The sequence below is a fragment of the Triticum dicoccoides genome, chromosome 3A (genome assembly GCF_002162155.2).
Source record: "Triticum dicoccoides isolate Atlit2015 ecotype Zavitan chromosome 3A, WEW_v2.0, whole genome shotgun sequence".
Classification (NCBI taxonomy): Eukaryota; Viridiplantae; Streptophyta; class Magnoliopsida; order Poales; family Poaceae; genus Triticum; species Triticum dicoccoides.
In genome coordinates this window covers 373131444-373153925 of record NC_041384.1, presented here as the reverse complement: position 1 = coordinate 373153925, position 22482 = coordinate 373131444, and positions in this window count along the sequence as shown.

Here is a 22482-nt window from a genome sequence, read left to right as displayed (position 1 = left end):
ACCTTCCATTATGAGTAAGCTTGCAACACCACCACATGCTATTAATCCTGATATGTCACAAGTTATTGATGAAGCTACTTCTACTATGTATGATGCTTATGATGATGCTAGTACCTTGCTTGATAATGATGATGTGCCACTTGGTGAATTTCTTGATAGACAAATTGCTAGAGTTATACAACATGATGTTGTTGAATCTGATGATGAGCTTGAAACTAAAACTCCTGAAACACCTGCTAGAACTAGCCTTCCTAGATATGAATTGTCTAAGATACCGGAAGGTTATGTTATGAGTGAAGAAGCAACTAGAGATATTCTTGCTTGCAATGATAGAGATGATCTAGAGAAATTACTACACAAGTATACAGAAAAATCTCTGAATGCTAGAATGAAATGTGATCCTAAATTTTCTACTTTACCTATCTGTATTGGTGATAAGGATTATGAATTCTCTGTCGACCCAGAGCTAATTACTCTGGTTGAATCTGATCCTTTCCATGGTTATGAAACTGAAACTGTTGTGTCACATCTTACTAAGTTGAATGACACAGCAACCCTTTTACTCATGATGAGAAAACTCGTTATTACTTTATTCTCAAATTATTTCCTTTCTCATGAAAGGGTGATGCTAAAGCTTGGTACAATACTCTTGCTCCTGGTTGTGTGCGTAGTCCCCAGGATATGGTTTATTACTTCTCTGAAAAATATTTTCCTGCTCATATGAAACAAGCTGCCTTACAGGAAATATTTAACTTTGTGCAAAATAAAGAAGAGAGTCTCCCACAAGCTTGGGGGAGGCTTTGCCAGTTTCTTAATGCTTTGCCTGATCATCCTCTTAAGAAAAATGAAATACTTGATATCTTCTATAATGGACTAACCGATGCTTCTAGGGACTTCCTAGATAGTTGTGCTTGTTGTGTTTTCAGGGAACGAACTATTGCTCAAGCTGAAGAATTATTGAATAACATATTGAAAAATTATGATGATTGGATTATTCATGAACCACCACCTAAACCCACTCCAAAGAAGAGGGGTATATTATATCTCAGTCCCGATGATATGCAAGAGGCAAAGAAATATATGAAGGAAAAAGGTATTAAAGCTGAGGATGTTAAATTTTTACCTCCTATTGAAGAAATACATGGGCTTAATACACCACCAACGCCTAAGGTGGTAGAGGTAAATTCTCTTATGAAGTTTAATGATAATGATAACCTCACAATATGCATCCTAGTCAGTGCCTTTATGAGTTTGAAAACTACATTAGAAAACAAGATCACTTCAATGCAAACGTTATGAAACAATTGAAATATAATTCTGATATGATTGCTTGCTTGAGTGATTTGTTATTTACAATATCAAATGATGTTAGAGGTGTTGGAAAGCATGCTTATATGGTTCAAACTCGACTAGAACAAGTTGGTAAATCTCAAAGAGAATTGCTTGATGAAATGAATCATAATAGGCATGACTTTGCTGTTAGAGTTGCAACTAGAGGAGGTAAAATGACTCAGGAACCACTTTATCCTGAGGGACACCCAAAAAGAATTGAACAAGATTCACAAAGAGCTAACACTAGTGCACCTAGTCCTTCTAGGAAGAAAAAGAAAAATAAAAATGATAGGACTTTGCACACTTCCAGTGAACCTGAAATAGAGAAACCTCCTGATAATGAAAATGAAGTTTCTATCTCAGATGTTGAAACTCAATCTGGTAATGAACACTCACCTAATGATAATGAAAAAGATAATGATGAGGTTCATGAAGACTCTCAACCAACCAATGATAAAGAACTAGATAATGATGTTGAGATAGAACCACCTGTTGATCTTGATAACCCACAACCTAAGAATAAGAGATATGATAAAAGAGACTTTGTGGCTAGGAAACACGGTAAAGAAAGAGAACCGTGGGTTCAAAAACCTATGCCTTTTCCACCCAAGTCAACTAAAAAGAATGATGATGAAGAATTTGAACGCTTTGCTGAAATGCTGAGGCCAGTCTTTTGTTGGGTTTCGTAGTAATTTCAAAAATGTTCCTACGCACACGCAAGATCATGGTGATGTACAGAAACAAGAGGGGGAGAGTGTGATCTATGTACCCTTGTAGATTGCAACGGAAGCGTTTGGTTGATGTAGTCGTACGTCTCCACGGCCCGACTGATCAAGCACCGAAACTACGGCACCTCCGAGTTCTAGCACGCATTCAGCTCGATGACGATCCCCGGACTCTGATCCAGCAAAGTGTTGGGGAAGAGTTCCTTCAGCACGACGGCGTGGTGACGATCTTGATGCACTACCGTCGCAGGGCTTCGCCTAAGCACCGCTACAATATTATCAAGGACTATGGTGGAAGGGGGCACCACACACGGATAAGAATATGATCACGTGGATCAACTTGTGTGTCTAGGGGTGCCCCTGCCCCCGTATATAAAGGAGCAAGGGGAGGAGGCTGGCCGGCCCTATAGGCGCGCCAAGGAGGAGTCCTCCTCCTAGTAGGAGTAGGACTCCTACTAGGAGGGGGAAAGAAGTGGGGAGGGCGAGGGAAAAGGGGGCGCGCCGCCCCCCTCTCCTAGTCCAATTCGGACCAGGGGGAGGAGGCGCGCGGCCCACCTTTGGCTGCCCCTCTCTCTCTCCACTAAGGCCCATATGGCCCATTACTTCTCCCGGGGGGGTTCCGGTAACCCTCCGGCTCTCCGGTTTTCTCCGAAATCACCCGGAACACTTCCGGTGTCCGAATATAGCCGTTCAATATATCAATTTTTATGTCTCGACCATTTTGAGACTCCTCGTCATGTCCGTGATCACATCCGGGACTCCGAACTAACTTCGGTACATCAAAACTCATAAACTCATAATATAACTGTCATCGAAACCTTAAGCGTGCGGACCCTACGGGTTCGAGAACAATGTAGACATGACCGAGACATGTCTCCGGTCAATAACCAATAGCGGAACCTGGATGCTCATATTGGCTCCTAAATATTCTACGAAGATCTTTATCGGTCAGACCGCATAACAACATATGTTGTTCCCTTTGTCATCGGTATGTTACTTGCCCGAGATTCGATCGTCGGTATCTCAATACCTAGTTCAATCTCGTTACCGGCAAGTCTCTTTACTCGTTCCATAATACATCATCTCACAACTAACTCATTAGTTGCAATGCTTGCAAGGCTTTATGTGATGTGCATTACCGAGAGGGCCCAGAGATACCTCTCCGACAATCGGAGTGACAAATCCTAATCTCGAAATATGCCAACCCAACATGTACCTTTGGAGACACCTGGAGAGCACCTTTATAATCACCCAGTTACGTTGTGATGTTTGGTAGCACACAAAGTGTTCCTCCGGCAAACGGGAGTTGCATAATCTCATAGTCATAGGAACATGTGTAAGTCATGAAGAAAGCAATAGCAACATACTAAACGATCGGGTGCTAAGCTAATGGAATGGGTCATGTCAATCAGATCATTCACCTAATGATGTGATCCCGTTAATCAAATAACAACTCTTTGTCCATGGTTAGGAAACATAACCATCTTTGATTAACGAGCTAGTCAAGTAGAGGCATACTAGTGACACTCTGTTTGTCTATGTATTCACACATGTATTATGTTTCCGGTTAATACAATTCTAGCATGAATAATAAACGTTCATCATATATAAGGAAATAAATAATAACTTTATTATTGCCTCTAGGGCATATTTCCTTCAGTCTCCCACTTGCACTAGAGTCAATAATCTAGTTCACATCACCATGTGATTTAACACTAATAGTTCACATCTTTATGTGATTAGTTCACATCTTCATGTGACCAACACCCAAAGGGTTTACTAGATTCAGTAATCTAGTTCACATCGCTATGCGATTAACACCCAAAGAGTACTAAGGTGTGATCATATTTTGCTTGTGAGAGAAGTTTAGTCAACGGGTCTGCCACATTCAGATCCGTATGTATTTTGCAAATTTCTATGTCAACAATGCTCTACACAGAGCTACTCTAGCTAATTGCTCCCACTTTCAATATGTATCCAGATTGAGACTTAGAGTCATCTGGATTAGTGTCAAAACTTGCATCGACGTAACCCTTTACGACGAACCTTTTTGTCACCTCCATAATCGAGAAACATATCCTTATTCCACTAAGGATAATTTTGACCGTTGTCCAGTGATCTACTCCTAGATCACTATTGTACTTACCTTGCCAAAATCAGTGTAGGGTATACAATAGATCTGGTACATAGCATGGCATACTTTATAGAACCTATGGCTGAGGCATAGGGAATGACTTTCATTCTCTTTCTATCTTCTGTCGTGGTCGGGTTTTGAGTCTTACTCAATTTCACACCTTGTAACACAGACAAGAACTCTTTCTTTGACTGTTCTATTTTGCTTCAAAATCTTGTCAAGGTATGTACTCATTGAAAAAAACTATCATGCGTCTTGATCTATCTCTATAGATCTTGATGTTCAATATGTCAGGAGCTTCACTGAGGTCTTTCTTTGGAAAATTCCTTTCAAACACTCCTTTATGCTTTGCAGAATAATTCTACATTTTTTCCGATCAACAATATGTCATTCACATATACTTATCAGAAATGTTGTAGTGCTCCCACTCACTTTCTTGTAAATACAGGCTTCATCGCAAGTCTGTATAAAACTATATGCTTTGATCAACTTATCAAAGCGTATATTCCAACTCCGAGATGCTTGCACTAGTCCATAGATGGATCGCTGGAGCTTGCATATTTTGTTAGCACCTTTAGGATTGACAAAACCTTCTGGTTGTATCATATACAACTCTTCTTTAATATATCTATTAAGGAATGCAGTTTTGTTTATCCATTTGCCAGATTTCATAAAATGCGGCAATTGCTAACATGATTCGGACAGACTTAAGCATAGATACGAGTGAGAAACTCTCTTCGTAGTCAACACCTTGAACTTGTCGAAAAACTTTTGCGACAATTCTAGCTTTGTAGATAGTGACACTACTATCAGCGTCCATCTTCCTCTTGAAGATCCATTTATTCTCAATTGCTTGCCGATCATCGGGCAAGTCAACCAAAGTCCATACTTTGTTCTCATACATGGATCCCATCTCAGATTTCATGGCCTCAAGCCATTTTGCGGAATCTGGGCTCACCATCGCTTCTTCATAGTTCGTAGGTTCGTCATGGTCAAGTAGCATGACCTCCAGAACAGAATTACCGTACCACTCTGGTGCGGATCTCACTCTGGTTTACCTACGAGATTCTGTAGTAACTTGATCTGAAGTTACATGATCATCATCATTAGCTTCCTCACTAATTGGTGTAGTAGTCATAGGAACAGATTTCTGTGATGAACTACTTTCCAATAAGGGAGAAGGTACAATTACCTTATCAAGTTCTACTTTCCTCCCACTCACTTCTTTCGAGAGAACCTCCTTCTCTAGAAAGGATCCATTCTTAGCAACGAATGTCTTGCCTTTGGATCTGTGATAGAAGGTGTACCCAATAGTAACTTTTTGGGTATCCTATGAAGACACACTTTTCCGATTTGGGTTTGAGCTTATCAGGATGAAACTTTTTCACATAAGCATTGCAACCCCAAACTTTAAGAAACAACAACTTTGGTTTCTTGCCAAACCACAGTTCATACGGTGTCGTCTCAATAGATTTAGATGGTGCCCTTTTAACGTGAATGCAGCTGTCTCTAATGCATAACCCCAAAACGATAGTGGTAGATCGGTAAGAGACATCATAGATTGCACTATATCCAATAAAGTATGGTTATGACGTTCGGACACACCATTATGCTGTGGTGTTCCATGTGGCATGAGTTTGTGAAACTATTCCACATTGTTTTAATTGAAGACCAAACTTGTAACTCAAATATTTGTCTCCGCGATCAGATCGTAGAAACTTTATTTTCTTGTCACGATGATTTTCCACTTCACTCTGAAATTCTTTGAACTTTTCAAATGTTTCAGACTTATGTTTCATCAAGTAGATATACCCATATCTGCTCAAATCATCTGTGAAGTTCAGAAAATAACGATACTTGCCGTGAGCCTTAACACTCATCGGACCGCATACATCAGTATGTATTATTTCCAATAAGTCAGTTGCTCGCTCCGGAGAACGGAGTCTTAGTCATCTTGCCCATGAGGCATGGTTCGCAAGCATCAAGTGATTCCAATATCCCGTCAGCATGGAGTTTCTTCATGCGCTTTACACCAATATGACCTAAACGGCAGTGCTACGAATAAGTTGCACTATCATTATTAACTTTGCATCTTTTGGTTTCAATATTATGATTATGTGTATCACTACGATCGAGATCCAACGAACTATTTTCATTGGGTGTGTAACCATATAAGGTTTTATTCATGTAAACAAAACAACAATTTATTCTCTTACTTAAATGAATAACCGTATTACAATAAACATGATCAAATCATATTCATGCTTAACGCAAACACCAAATAACACTTATTCAGGTTCAACACTAATCCCGAAAGTATAGGGAGTGTGCGATGATGATCATATCAATCTTGGAACCACTTCCAACACACATCGTCACTTCACCCTTAACCAGTCTCTGTTTATTCTGCAACTCCCGTTTCGAGTTACTAATCTTAGCAATTGAACTAGTATCAAATACTGAGGGGTTGCTATAAACACTAGTAAAGTACACATCAATAACATGTATATCCAATATACTTATGTTCACTTTGCCATCCTTCTTATCTGCCAATCACTTGGGGTAGTTCCGCTTCCAGTGACCAGTCCCTTTGCAGTAGAAACACTTAGTCTCAGGCTTAGGACCAGACTTGGGCTTCTTCACTTGAGCAGCAACTTGCTTGCTGTTCTTCTTGAAGTTCCCCTTCTTCCCTCTGCCCTTTTCTTGAAACTAGTGGTCTTGTCTACCATCAACACTTGATGTTTTTCTCGATTTCTACCTTCGTCAATTTCCGCATTACGAAGAGCTTGGGAATCGTTTCCGTTATCCCTTGCATATCATAGTTCATCACGAAGTTCTACTAACTTGGTGATGGTGACTAGAGAATTCTGTCAATCACTATCTTATCTGGAAGATTAACTCCCACTTGATTCAAGCGATTGTAGTACTTAGACAATCTGGGCACATGCTCACTAGTTGAGCGATTCTCCTCCATCTTTTAGCTATAGAACTTGTTGGAGACTTCATATCTCTCAACTCGGGTATTTGCTTGAAATATTAACTTCAACTCCTGGAACATCTCATATGCTCCATGACGTTCAAAACGTCTTTGAAGTCCTGATTCTAAGCCATTAAGCATGGTGCACTAAACTATCAAGTAGTCATCATATTGAGCTAGCCAAACGTTCATAACGTCTGCATCTGCTCCTGCAATAGGTCCGTCACCTAGCGGTGCATCAAGGACATAATTCTTCTGTCCAGCAATGAGGATAAACCTCAGATCACGGATCCAATCCGCATCATTGCTACTAACATCTTTCAACACAATTTTCTCTAGGAACATATCAAAATAAACACAGGGAAGCAACAACGCGAGCTATTGATCTACAACATAATTTGCAAAATACTACCAGGACTAAGTTCATGATAAATTTAAGTTCAATTAATCATATTACTCAAGAACTCCCACTTAGATAGACATCCCTCTAATCATCTAAGTGATCACGTGATCCAAATCAACTAAACCATAACCGATCATCACGTGAAATGGAGTAGTTTTCAATGGTGAACATCGCTATGTTGATCATATCTACTATATGATTCACGCTCGATCTTTCGATCTCAGTGTTCCGAGGCCATATCTGCATATGCTAGGCTCATCAAGTTTAACCTGAGTATTCTGCGTGTGCAAAACTGGCTTGCACCCGTTGTAGATGGACGTAGAGCTTATCACACCCGATCATCAGGTGGTGTCTGGGCACGACGAACTTTGGCAACGGTGCATACTTAGGGAGAACACTTTTATCTTGAAATTTAGTGAGAGATCATCTTATAATGCTACCGTCAATCAAAGCAAGATAAGATGCATAAAAGATAAACATCACATGCAATCAATATAAGTGATATGATATGGCCATCATCATCTTGTGCTTGTGATCTCCATCCTTGAAGCACCATCGTGATCACCATCGTCACCGGCGTGACACCTTGATCTCCATCGTAGCATCGTTGTCGTCTCACCAATCTTATGCTTCTACGACTATCGCTACCGCTTAGTGATAAAGTAAAGCATTACAGGGCGATTGCATTGCATACAATAAAGCGACAACCATATGGCTCCTGCCAGTTGCCGATAACTCGGTTACAAAACATGATCATCTCATACAATAAAATTTAGCATCATGTCTTGATCATATCACATCACAACATGCCCTGCAAAAACAAGTTAGACGTCCTCTACTTTGTTGTTGCAAGTTTTACGTGGCTGCTACGGGCTTAAGCAAGAACCAATCTTACCTACGCATCAAAACCACAACGATAGTTTGTCAAGTTGGTGTTGTTTTAACCTTCGCAAGGACCAAGCGTAGCCACACTCGGTTCAACTAAAGTTGGAGAAACTGTCACCCGCAAGCCACCTATGTGCAAAGCACGTCGAGAGAACCGGTCTCGCGTAAGCGTACGCGTAATGTCGGTCCGGGCCGCTTCGTCCAACAATACCGCCGAACCAAAGTATGACATGCTGGTAAGCAGTATGACTTATATCGCCCACAACTCACTTGTGTTCTACTCGTGCATATAACATCAACATATAAAACCTAGGCTCGGATGCCACTGTTGGGTTTCGTAGTAATTTCAAAAAATTTCCTACGCACACGCAAGATCATGGTGATGTACAGCAACGAGAGGGGGAGAGTGTGATCTACGTACCCTTGTAGATCGCAACGGAAGCGTTTGGTTGATGTAGTCGTACGTCTCCATGGCCCGACCGATCAAGCACCGAAACTACGGCACCTCCGAGTTCTAGCACACGTTCAGCTCGATGACGATCCCCGGACTCCGATCCAGCAAAGTGTCGGGGAAGAGTTCCGTCAGCACGACGGCGTGGTGACGATCTTGATGCACTACCGTCGCAGGGCTTCGCCTAAGCACCGCTACAATATTATCGAGGACTATGGTGGAAGGGGGCACCGCACACGGATAAGAATATGATCACGTGGATCAACTTGTGTGTCTAGGGGTGCCCCCTGCCCCCGTATATAAAGGAGCAAGGGGAGGAGGCCGGCCGGCCCTATAGGCACGCCAAGGAGGAGTCCTCCTCCTAGTAGGAGTAGGACTCCTACTAGGAGGGGGAAAGAAGTGGGGAGGGAGAGGGAAAAGGGGGGGGGCGCCGCCCCCCTCTCCTAGTCCAATTCGGACCAGGGGGGAGGAGGCGCGCGGCCCACCTTTGGCTGCCCCTCTCTCTCTCCACCAAGGCCCATATGGCCCATTACTTCTCCCGGGGGGTTCCGGTAACCCTCCGGCTCTTCGGTTTTCTCCGAAATCACCCGGAACACTTCCGATGTCCGAATATAGCCGTCCAATATATCAATTTTTATGTCTCGACCATTTCGAGACTCCTTGTCATGTCCGTGATCAAATCCGGGACTCCGAACTAACTTCGGTACATCAAAACTCATAAACTCATAATATAATTGTCATCGAAACCTTAAGCGTGCGGACCCTACGAGTTCGAGAACAATGTAGACATGACCGAGACATGTCTCCGGTCAATAACCAATAGCATAACCGGGATGCTCATATTGGCTCCTACATATTCTACGAAGATCTTTATTGGTCAGACCGCATAACAACATACGTTGTTCCCTTTGTCATCGGTATGTTACTTGCCCGAGATTCGATCGTCGGTATCTCAATACCTAGTTCAATCTCGTTACCGACAAGTCTCTTTACTCGTTCCGTAATACATCATCTCACAACTAACTCATTAGTTGCAATGCTTGCAAGGCTTTATGTGATGTGCATTATCGAGAGGGCCCAAAGATACCTCTCCGACAATCGGAGTGACAAATTCTAATCTCGAAATACGCCAACCCAACATGTACCTTTGGAGACACCTGTAGAGCACCTTTATAATCACCCAGTTACGTTGTGACGTTTGGTAGCACACAAAGTGTTCCTCCGGCAAACGGGAGTTGCATAATCTCATAGTCATAGGAACATGCATAAGTCATGAAGAAAGCAATAGCAACATACTAAACGATCGGGTGCTAAGCTAATGGAATGGGTCATGTCAATCAGTTCATTCACCTAATGATGTGATCCCGTTAATCAAATAACAACTCTTTTTCCATGGTTAGGAAACATAACCATCTTTGATTAACGAGCTAGTCAAGTAGAGGCATACTAGTGACACTCTGTTTGTCTATGTATTCACACATGTATTATGTTTCCGGTTAATACAATTCTAGCATGAATAATAAACATTTATCATGATATAAGGAAATAAATAATAACTTTATTATTGCCTCTAGGGCATATTTCCTTCATCTTTTGCGTACTCGCTTGACTGATATCCTGAAAATGCCTCCTTATGCAAAGTATATGAAAGACATCATCAAAAATAAGAGAAAAATACTGGAAGATGAAATCTCCACTATGCTTTCTAATTATACTTTTAAAGATGGAGTACCTAAAAAACTTGGAGATCCGGGAATACCAGCTATACCTTGCTCTATCAAAAAGAATTATGTGAAAACTGCTTTGTGTGACTTAGGAACTGGTGTTAGTGTTATGCCTTTCTCTTTATATAAAAGACTTGATTTGAATAAACTCACACCTAATTAATATCTTTGCAAATGGCCGACAAATCAAATGCCATACCTATCGGTATTTGTGAAGGATGTGCCCGTTGTTGTTGCTAATGTTACTATTTTTACTGACTTTGTTATACTTGAGATGCCCGTGGACGACAACATGTCGATTATCCTTGGTAGACCCTTTTTGAATACTGCAGGGGCTGTTATTGATTGCAATAAAAGCAAGGTCACTTTTCATATCAATGGTAATGAGCATACTGTGCACTTTCCGAAGAAACAATTCCAAGTGAATGGTATTAATGTTATTGAAAAATCTCCGACAATCACTATTGGAAGTTTTTAAATACCTCTACCTACTATCAAAAAGAAATACGAAATGCTTATTGTTGGGGAAATGCATATCCCCATTGAGGTAACTTAGTGATTTACAAAAGTTCTTCGGTTTCATACTAATCGAAAGTGGTTGTTAATAAGACTTGGTCAACCTTATTAATGAATCATTTTGAACGGTATGAAGTTGATGAATTTTGTAAGCACTACTTTATGTCCTTACTTTTTATTCTCTGTTTTTATTAGTTAAATAAAAAATGCCATGTTTTATCTGTTTTCTGAATTTCCCGTGCAACAAAAAATGACCCCAAAATAAAAGTTCTCATAATGCTCTAAAAAATTTATATGATTTTTTCCTGAATATTTAAGAATTTTTGGTGCAGAAATAACCAAAGGGGGGGTGCACCAGGTGGGCAGGCGCGCCCTGGGGGGTTGTGGTCCCCACGTGGGCCCTCTCACTTATCTCTTTAGCCCACATTGTCACGTACCTCCAGAAAAAAATCACTTTTGCTCTCTGTCCCGTGTTCTTGCTCAATTTTCTGCCATTTTCGATCTCTTTGCTCGAAGCTCCATTTCTGAAACTGTCTCGGGAGATTGTTGCTTGGTATGTGACTCCATCATTTGTCCAATTAGTTTTTGTTTTAGTGGTTTATACTTTGAATAATTAGCTACTCTTGGTGCTGCTGTAGATGTGCTTGCATGTTGAATTCTTATGTTCTAAGTAGTTTGAATGCTTGCTATGGCCTCTATGTATCCCTATGAGTAGTTGCTACTAGTTTTGTTGGAAAAAATTTGTGAACTAAAAATTCAGATTTTTGTTCATAGGAAAAATTGTACGCGGACATGAATATCTTCAGGAAATATGGCTCAAGGAAGAACTCCAAGGGTGTTATTGGTGATTCTTCTGACAATGATCTTCACCCTCGGAGGTTGGCAGAGGTACGACCATGCGAATGGCCGCACATCCCGTTCCTGCAAGAAGCTAGAATTTTTGAGGAGTTCATGCAATTCATTTCCAATGCCGGTCTCACCGACTTCATCGCAGATGAGTGTGACCAGCACCAAATCCTCACAAATATGTTTGTTCAAAGCTCTACTTTCTTGCCTAGAAATAATCCACCTAAAGTGAGCTTTGATTTATATGTTGAAAATCATCAGATACCACTTACCGAGTTTTGTGACATATGCTTGATCTCTTCTGATGGGACCTTGGCCGAGCCTAGGCCGGCTGAGTTTGAGGATCTTTGTCGCACTTTAATTTCCCTGTTGTCCGTTACTTTGCATATTTCATTACCAAATGCTTGCTTGCTAGGGAGAAGGTGGGTGCACTTAGTTCACCAGACCTTGCTGTTTTACGCCGTGCCATTGAGGGCGACAACACGTATAGCTTGGGAGCTCTAATGGCTCATCGCCTGCACCTTAATAAATCTCAGGGTAAAATACATGGTGGGATTTATGCTACTCGTTTGGAGGCTCACTTAGAGGTTGAGATACACCCTCATGATTTCCCTCTTACCACAGTTTACCTAGACCATGCACCCATGGATCACCGTCACTTTCTTGCACATGATCGTCCTGACATTGTCATTCCTTATAACTTGGTCTATAACATTGACACTCGTGATGTTATCCCCTTGCATGCACCTACTTTGTTTGATTCTATTGCTAGGGGTGGATACGGATTATGCCTGCAGACACCCTCGCCTATTGGAACGCTCAGGCTGCTGCTGAGGCTACACAGGCACCTCCACAGTGGGATCGGTGGATGCTCGCTCCTCAGTATCCCGACTACTACCCTCCAGCCTACTGAATCACTACTAACTTAGGCCAAAAGCCTAAGCTTGGGGGAGTACGTGTTTTTCACCGACATTATATCCATGCTCACATATCATTCTATCTGTCGGTGTTCACAATTTTTCATTGTATCATCCATGCTTAGATTTATTTTTTGCTTTCTTCTTGTGTGTTTGAAAAACTTTAGAAAAACCAAAAAAATAGTTGTAGTAATTTAATTTCTATGCATGCTTAGTAGTAGTACTAAAAAGAAAATCCAAAAAGATTTCCTTGTTTTTCTTTTGCTTGTTGGGATCTTTCCTGTGTAAATAGTTTTTCTCGTTTTTGTTTGCTTGTTGAAGAAAACCAAAAACTCCAAAAATATTTCAGTGTGTTTCTCTGAATTTCTTTTCTTTTATTCGAGTTGTACCAAGGAGAAGACCACGATGAAAATGTTGAGTGGATCTCATATGAATAATTGTTGAACTAATAAAGAGCCCATTTTACCTTGTCTTCTCCTGTTGAATAATTTTTTTTGCAGATTCCAGCTTAGTCAAGGCACTCTTGCACTATTATTATTTTCATATCATTCGGTCATGCAAGTGAAAGGCAATAATGACGATATTCGATGAGCTGGCCGTGGCAAAGAGAAACTGGTATGAACTCGACTTGTCATGTCTGTGTAAATATGTTTAACCTAGTGCCCATGCTTCATCCCATTATGATTAAACATGTTTGCAATGACAATTAGAGATTATAGTTTCTCATGCCATCCATAAGTAGCTGGGAGTTAATAATGATTTATCTTGGATATCAACATAGCACTAAGATGATTGTGATGTAGTATGATGATATGGTATCCTCCTCCGAATGTTCAAGTGGCTTGACTTGGTACATGTTCATGCATGTAGTTGAATCAAAACCAACATAGCCTCTATAATGTTTATGTTCATGGTGTTCATATCCTACTCATGCTAGTGTCCAATGTTACTTATGCATAATGCCTGGTTATCATCGTTGTTGCTCTCTAGCTGGCCGCTTCCCAATCTTAAATTGCTAGCCTTCGCCTGTACTAAGTGGGAATTCTGCTTGTACATCAAAAACCTTGAACCCAAAGTTATTCCAGATGAGTCCACCATAGCTACCTATATATGGTATTACCCTACCGTCCTAAGTAAATTTGCATGTGCCACCTCTAAAAGCTTCTAAAAAAATTACCCGTTTTGTGTGCCTGGATCGTTCATGGAACGACAAGAGGCGGTCGATATCTTCCGTGCTAAGCATGTTATCCTCAGGTTGAGTGTTTATTCACTCGCCATCGCACGAGGAAATGGGCGGTAATAGGGATGCCCAGTCCTAAGCTGCAAAATACAAAAAGAGTTCATCTCTTACATAATCAAACAAAAACTCCCAATGGAGTCAAAACCTTTACTTTCCGCTTTGGGACCGCCACTAGCATGCTTAGCATGGAAGATGTTGATAACTGATGGTCATGAAGTGAATAAGAAGGGTGCATGTCTCAAAATAATCATTTATCTCTATTTTAAAAACTTGAGCTCTGGCACCTCTGCAAATCACTGCTTCCCTTTGCGAAGAGGACCTTCTATTTACTTTTATGTTGTGTCATCACCTTCTATAAACAAGCGCCAGAAACTGAGTAGAGCACAACGATCATGATTTATGCATTGTGTATATCTAATGTTGGGTGCATCATGACTTGTTCTTTTCTACCATGAATTACAATGTTTAGTCGCTGCTTGAACTTCGGAGGTGCTCTGCATTTATGTTTTGCGGTCTCAGAAAGGGCTAGCGAGATACCATTATTGTCATATTATATCATGGTTTTTTTGACAACGTGTTGCTATTTAAGATATCTTCTTATTGCTCGCTAGTTGATTATGTCATTGATATGAATCATTATAATCTTTAAGAGTTATTGTTGACACGGTTAGTTATAATGTTGGATGAAAACCTGGGTGTTTTTTAAGCTTATTTATGCAAACAAGAGCAAAAGAGTTCGTAAAAGTTTTTCTTTCTCACTTTTAGTTTATCAACTGAATTGCTTGAGGACAAGCGAAGGTTTAAGCTTGGGGGAGTTGATACGTATCCAACGTATCTACTTTTTCTCACGCTTTTCCTCTTGTTTTGGACTCTAATTTGCATGATTTGAATGAAACTAACCCCGGACTGACGCTGTTTTCAGCAGAACTACCATGGTGTTGTTTTTGTGCAGAAATAAAAGTTCTCAGAATGGAACGAAACTTTTTGAGGATTTTTTTATACCAATAATAATAATTTATGGAGCCAAGACCCATGGAGAGGGGCCCCTGGGTGGGCACAACCCACCAGGGCGCGCCCCCCTCTCTGGGCGCGCCCAGGTGGGTTGTACCCACCTGGTGGCCCCATTGATGACCCCCCTGATACTATAAATTCACATGTTTCCAGAAAAATCAGGGAGAAAGAATTATCGCGATCCACGAGACGGAGCCGCTGCCGAGCCCTGTTCTTCCTCGGGAGGGCAAATCTGGAGTCTGTTTGGGGCTCCGGAGAGGGGAATCTTCGTTTTTCGTCATCACCAACCCTTCTCCATCGCCAATTCCATGATGCTCCCCACCGGAAGTGAGTAATTCCTTCGTAGGCTCGCTGGTCGGTGAGGAGTTGGATGAGATTCATCATGTAATCGAGTTAGTTTTGTTAAGGCCTCATCCCTAGTATCCACTATGTTCTTAGATTGATGTTGCTATGACTTTGCCATGCTTAATGCTTGTCACTTTGGGCCCGGGTGCCATGATTTCAGATCTGAACCGTTTATGAATTCATCATTATATCCATGTTCTAGATCCGATCTTGCAAGTTATAGTCACCTACTACGGTTATGATCCGGCAACCCCGGAGTGACAACAACCGGGCCCACTCCCGGTGATGACCGTAGTTTGAAGAGTTCATGTATTCACTATGTGTTAATGCTTTGTTCCGGTTCTCTATTAAAAGGAGGCCTGAATATCCCTTAGTTTCCAATATGGACCCCGCTGCCACGGGAGGGTAGGACAAAAGATGTCATGCAAGTTCTTTTAATAAAGCATGTATGACTATTTACGGAATACATGCCTACATTATATCGATGAACTGGAGCTAGTGCCGTATCACCCTAGGTTATAAATGTCTCATGATGAATATCATCCAACAAGTCATTGATCCAATGCCTACGAACTTTTCCATGTTGTTTCTGCTAAGTTACTACTGCTATCATCATTGTTACACTTGCTACAAAATTACTGCTATAACTGTTACTGTTACTATTGTTGCTGCTACTACTATCAAAACTGTCAAACAATTTTGCTACTAATCATATTGCTGCAGATAATTAATCTCTAGGTGTGGTTGAATTGACAACTCAGCTGCTAATACCTTCAAATATTCTCTGGCTCCCCTTGTGTCGAATCTATACATTTGGGTTGAATACTCTACCCTCGAAAACTGTTGTGATCCCCTATACTTGTGGGTTATCACAACAACATTGGATTTAACATGATTGTTGTTACTACTATATGAAGAATCTTTCTTACTCTTGTGGCTAGAATTTGCTTGTGGCATTTAAGTAGACAAGAGTAAATGCTTGGCAATGTAAGAAGAACTTTTCTTGCGAAGATCATCATTGATTGCTTTTAAGAACCCATGCTCTTGCTCAAGGTTGAGCTTTTCAAAGCGTAGCTTCTCATGAGTCTTTAAAAGCTCTCTATGATCTTCCAAGGTAGTTTCATGAGCTAACTTAAGAGTCTTTAGTTCTTTAGTTAGATGCTCAATCTCCTTCTTATCATCGTCATTCATTTTATCTTGATTAGCATGATTAATAGCAAGTTCATCGTAGTTTTCATCACTACAGTTGTCAACAAGTAAATCATCATCACCTAGCAAATCATCTTCATCACTATTGAAATCAATATACACGGGGTGTGATACCTTTGGGCCTTTAGCCATGAAGCATCTTCCAATTCCTTCATTTGGTGAATCAAATATGTCGTAGGAGTTGGTCAACCAAAGTGCTAGACCGGCAACACCTTCATCTTGAGTATATTCGGATTCAGAGTGATAACTTCTCTCAGAGTGATGGTCGGAGTCGGAGACGGATACCCATTCACCACCGTGAGCTTGATGTCTTCGTGTTGTGTAGCTCCTTGATGACTTGTCCTTCCTTTTCGAATCGTTGCTTCCGCGAGAGGTTCTTCGTTCATAATGATCATCTCTACTCCTTCTCTCTCTTGGAGGTGATTCTTCTCTTCTACTTCTCCTTTTGGGTGAATCTTCTCTTCTTTTGTAGGGAGCCGTACACTCATTTGAGTAGTGTCCGGGTCTTCCACAATTGTAGCAATTACGCTCACGACTAGAAGATATTTTGTCATTGTAGGACCTTGACTTGGAACTTCTTTCTTTGCTTCTAATCTTGTAGAACTTGTTGAAGTTCTTCATCATTAGGCTCAATTCCTCATTGAAGGCTTGTTTCTCACTTGATGATGTAGGAGCATCACAAGAGGCTTTTTAAGCACCACTTGACTTGTTGTAAAGCTCTTCTTTATCCTTGAGTGCCATCTCATGAGCAACAATTCTTTCAATGACTTCGGTTGGCTTGAGATCTTTGTAATTGGGCATCATTTGGATCAATGTGCACACGGTATCATATTTTCCATCCAAGGCTCTTATGATATTCTTGATGATGAATCTATCGGTCATCTATTCACTTCCTAAGCCGACAATCTCATTTGTAATGAGAGCAAGCCTAGAGTACATTTCAGCGATACCTTCACCATCCTTCATTTTTAACTTGTCAAGCTGACTTTGAAGCACATCCAATTTGGATTCCTTGACGGAGTCGGTACCTTCGTGCATATCAATCAAACTATCCCAAATTTCCTTTGCATTCTGAAGACGGCTGATTTTGTTGAATTCTTCAGGGCACAATCCGTTGAAGAGGATATCACAAACTTGAGCGTTGTATTGCAGCATCTTCAACTCTTCCGCTGTAGCTTCACGGTTCGGTTCTCTCCCATCAAAGAATTCACCTTGCAAGACAGTACACACAATAGCCCAAACGGCGGGGTTATGTCCGAGAATTTGCATTTTCATCTTATGTTTCCAACTAGCAAAATTAGTACCATCAAAGTAAGGACCTCTACGGTGGTAATTTCCCTCGCTAGACGCCATACTCTCCTAGGTTGTGAAACTAAGGCTATGATCACCAAAGCTATGGAAATCAAAGCAAATGGATACCAAAGCTCTGATACCACTTATAGGATCGAAAGTATGTCTAGAGGGGGGTGATTAGACTACTTGACCAAATAAAAATCTAGCCTTTTCCCTATTTTAAGTGTTGGCAGATTTTAGCAACTTATCACAAGTCAAGCAATCAACCTACACATGCAAATCTAAGAGTATAGCAGCGGAATGTAAATCATTGCATATGAAGGTAAAGGGAGGAGTTTGGAGGGAGCAAACACAATGTAGACACGGAGATTTTTGACGCGGTTCTGATAGGTGGTGCTATCGTACATCCACGTTGATGAAGACTTCAACCCACGAAGGGTAACGGTTGCGCAAGTCCACGGAGGGCTCCACCCACGAAGGGTCCACGAAGAAGCAACATTGTCTATCCCACCATGGCCATCGCCCACGAAGGACTTACCTCACTTGGGTCGATCTTCACGAAGTAGGCGATCTCCTTGCCCTTACAAACTCCTTGGTTCAACTCCAAAATCTTTACGGAGGCTCCCAAGTAACACCCAACCAATCTAGGAGACACCACTCTCCAAAAGGGTAATAGATGGTGTGTTGATGATGAACTCCTTGCTCTTGTGCTTCAAATGATAGTCTCCCCAACACTCAACTCTCTCTCACGGATTTGGATTTGGTGGAAAGATGATTTGAGTGGAAAGCAACTCGGGGAAGGCCAGACATCAAGATTCTTGTGGTTGGAATGGAATATCTTGGTCTCAACACATGAGTAGGTGGTTCTCTCTCAGAAAATGAATGGTGGAAGTGTAGGCACGTTCTGATGGCTTTCTCCATGAATGAAGAGTGGGTGGAGGGGTATATATAGCCTCCATGCAAAATCTAACTGTTACACACAATTTACCAAACTCGGTGGGACCGAATCCTAAAACTCGGTCAGACCGATTCAGTTCAAAATGTGAATGTTAGGCTTTTCGGTGGGACCGACATGTCAACTCGGTGGGACCAATTTCATTAGGGTTAGGGCAAAACGTAATCTTGGTGAAACCGATCACATAAACTCGGTGAGACCGATTTCTGTAATATGCAAACAGAAAGTTGCTCAGGCAAACTCGGTGGGACCGATCACTCATTTAGGTGAGACCAAAACGTTATGAAAAGGAAACAGAGAGTTTGCATTGCGAACTCGGTGGGGCCGATCGCTCATCTCGGTTAGACCGAAACATTATGAAGGGAAACAGAGAGTTTGCAATCCCATCTCGGTGAGTCCGAGATCCCTATCGGTGAGACCGAACTGATTAGGGTCTCTGGCTATGGCTATGTCAAATGAACTCGGTGGCGCGGGATAGATCAAATCGGTGGGGCCGAGTTTGAACTTTGGTTTGCGACAAATGTGGATATGAGATAGTGGTTGAGGGCTTTTGGAGCATATTGCTACCTCTTGAGCACTGCGTTGGTTTTCCCTTGAAGAGGAAAGGGTGGTGCAGTAAAGCAGTGTAGGTATTTCCCTCAGTTTTAAGAACCAAGGTATCAATCCAGTAGGAGACCATGCGCGAGTCACCTCGTACCTACACAAACAAATAAGAACGTCGCAACCAACGCGATAAAGGGGTTGTCAATCCTTTCACGGCCACTTGCAAGAGTGAGATTGGATAGAGATGATAATAATAAGATAAATATTTTTGTATTTTTATGATATAGATTGAAAGTAAAGATTGCAAAATAAAATAGATTGGAAACTTGTATGATGGAAAATAGACCCGGGGGCCATAGGTTTCACTAGTGGCTTCTCTGAAGATAGCATAAGTATTACGGTGGGTGAACAAATTACTATCGAGCAATTGATAGAAAAGCGAATAATTATGAGAATATCTAGACATGATCATGTATATAGGCATCATGTCCGAGACAAGTAGACCGACTCCTGCCTGCATCTACTACTATTACTCCACACATCGACCGCTATCCAGCATGCATCTAGAGTATTAAGTTCATAAGAACATAGTAACGCCTTAAGCAAGATGACATGATGTAGAGGGATAAACTCATTCAATATTATATAAACCCCATCTTTTTATCCTCGGTGGCAACAATACAATATGTGTCGTTTCCCTTTCTGTCACTGGGATCGAGCACCGCAAGATTGAACCCAAAGCTAAGCACTTCTCCCATTGCAAGAAAGATCAATCTAGTAGGCCAAACCAGACTGATAATTTGAAGAGACTTGCAAAGATAAACCAATCATGCATAAAATAATACAGAGAAGATTCAAATATTGTTCATAGATAGACTTGATCATAAACCCACAATTCATCGGATCTCGACAAACACACCGCAAAAAGAGATTACATTGAATAGATCTCCAAGAGAATCGAGGAGAACTTTGTATTGAGATCCAAAGAGAGAGAAGAAGCCATCTAGCTACTAGCTATGGACCCGTAGGTCTGTGGTAAAGTACTCACACATCATCAGAGGGGCCATGGAGTTGATGTAGAGGCCCTCCGTGATCAATGCCCCCTTCGGCGGAGCTCCGGAAAAGGCCGCAAGATGGGATCTCTTGGGTACAGAAGGTTGCGGTGGTGGAAATAGGGTTTCGTGGTGCTCCTGGATGTTTGCGAGGTATGTGGATATATATAGGAGGAAGAAGTAGGTCGGTGGAGCAACGAGGGGCCCACAAGGGTGGAGGGTGCGTCCCCTGCCTCGTGGCCGCCTCGTTGATTGCTTGATGTCCACTCTAAGTCTCCTGGATCACGTTTGTTCCAAAAATCACATTCCCGAATGTTTCATTCCGTTTGGACTCCGTTTGATATTCCTTTTCTATGAAACACTGAAATAGGCAAAAAAAACAGCAATTTGGGCTGGGCCTCCGGTTAATAGGTTAGTCCCAAAAATAATATAAAAATGTAATATAAAGCCCATTAACATCCAAAACAGATAATATAATAGCATTGAACAATCAAAAATTATAGATACGTTGGAGACGTATCAGCATCCCCAAGCTTAATTCCTGCTCGTCCTCGAGTAGGTAAATGATAAAAATGGAATTTTTGATGTGGAATGCTTCCTTGAATATTCTTCAATGTATTTTTCTCTATTGTGGCATGAATGTTCAGATCCGAAAGATTCAAGATAAAAGTTTATTGTTGACATAAAAATAGTAATACTCCAAGTATGCTAATCAAGCAATTATGTCTTATCAAAATACCATAGCCAAAGAAAACTTATCCCTACAAAGTCATATAGTTTGGCCATGCTTCATTTTCGTCACACAAAATGCTCTCATCATGCACAACCCCAATGACAAGCCAATCAATTGTTTCATACTTAGCCTTTTCAAACTTGGTGATGTAAAGATTGTTCAAGATGTGAGTGATTTGCAATCTCATAGATTTTGATTCATCCAAGTACCTACAAGGGTTAGATAGCATGCAAGGGTACAAATGTATCCAAGACATATGATTATCATCATAAGAGAAAATTCAAGGATTAGTCATAGGCTCATGCCTTGCATGTATCCAAATGGAGTTTCTACTCCAAGTTTGATGCATCAATGATGTTCAATTCACCTCTCAAACGGCAAAATACTTTCTCATCTAGCGGTTTGGTGAATATATCCGCCAATTTCTTGTCGGTACGAACATGATTAAGATCAATATAACCTTTAACAACATGATCTCGAATGAAATGATGATGAACTTCAATATGCTTAGTTCGAGAATGTTGCGCGGTATTATGAGCAATCTTAATAGCACTTTCATTGTCACAAAGCAATGGAACATGTTTCACATAGATCCCATATTCTTTAAGAGTTTGGGTCATCCTAAGTAATTGAGCACAACATGAACCGGCGGCAATGTATTCCTCTTCGGCGGTGGATAAGGATACCGAGTTTTGCTTCTTGGAGGACCAAGACACAAGAGATCTACCAAGAAATTGACAAGTACCCGAAGTGGACTTTCTATCAACCTTGTCACCGGCGTAGTCTGAATCGGAGTAGGCAACAAGATCAAAAGAGGACCTCTTAGGATACCAAATGCCAAAATTTGGTGTATGGATTAAGTATCTCACTATCCTTTTTACAGCCTTAAGATGACATTCTTTAGGAGCCGCTTGATATCGTGCACACATGCACACACTCAGCATAATATCGGGATGGGAGGCACATAGATATAACAATGAACCAATCATACATCGGTAAACCTTTTGGTCAACCAATTTGCCATCCTTGGTCAAGTCAAGATGTCCACTAGTAGGCATGGGAGTTTTCATACCTTTGCTTTCTTGCACTTGAATAAGTCCTTGGTGTAGTTTGTTTGAGAAACAAAGGTGCCCTCCTTAGATTGCTTGATTTGCAAACCAAGAAAGAACTTGAGTTCACTCATCATAGACA